Raw genomic sequence first — 527 nt, 5'->3', positions numbered from 1 at the left:
AATCAAGCAAAATATCTGTCCAATATCTGTTACTGCCATTTTAAAGGTCATTTCCTTTTTCTTTTCATATCTGAAAATATTTTTGTACTTAAACATGGAGGGAATAGGCTAAAAGTTTCTTGGAATTATAGAATAATCCTAAAGAAACCAGTGGGGTTTAATTATATGAAATATTGACTGATGCCTATTTCTTTCCATTGCTTCCCAACACAGTGAGCGGCACCTGAATTCCCCAGTTAAGCCATCCCCCTCCCCAAACCCTAGAGTTTTCCTTGACTCTGCTCTTCCTTCATGACCACTTTCTGAGTCGCTGGTGGTCTCTCTGCCTCTGCTCTGGCTCAGGCTACAATATCTGTGTATTTGACCTCCCCTTCTTCTTTCTCCTGGTCTTCTTTCCTTCAGTTCTTTCTCTACCCTCAGCCAGAGTGACTGCTACCTGTCAGGCCCATTGCACCAAATTCCCTTTTCCTCTAACACTATGGCTCTGTCCTCTCTTATTTCGATGCCTTTGAATATGCTGCTTCCTC

This window comes from Propithecus coquereli, unplaced genomic scaffold, assembly GCF_000956105.1.
Source record: "Propithecus coquereli isolate 6110/MARCELLA unplaced genomic scaffold, Pcoq_1.0 Scaffold54, whole genome shotgun sequence".
Classification (NCBI taxonomy): Eukaryota; Metazoa; Chordata; class Mammalia; order Primates; family Indriidae; genus Propithecus; species Propithecus coquereli.
Note: the sequence above shows the minus strand (reverse complement) of the source record.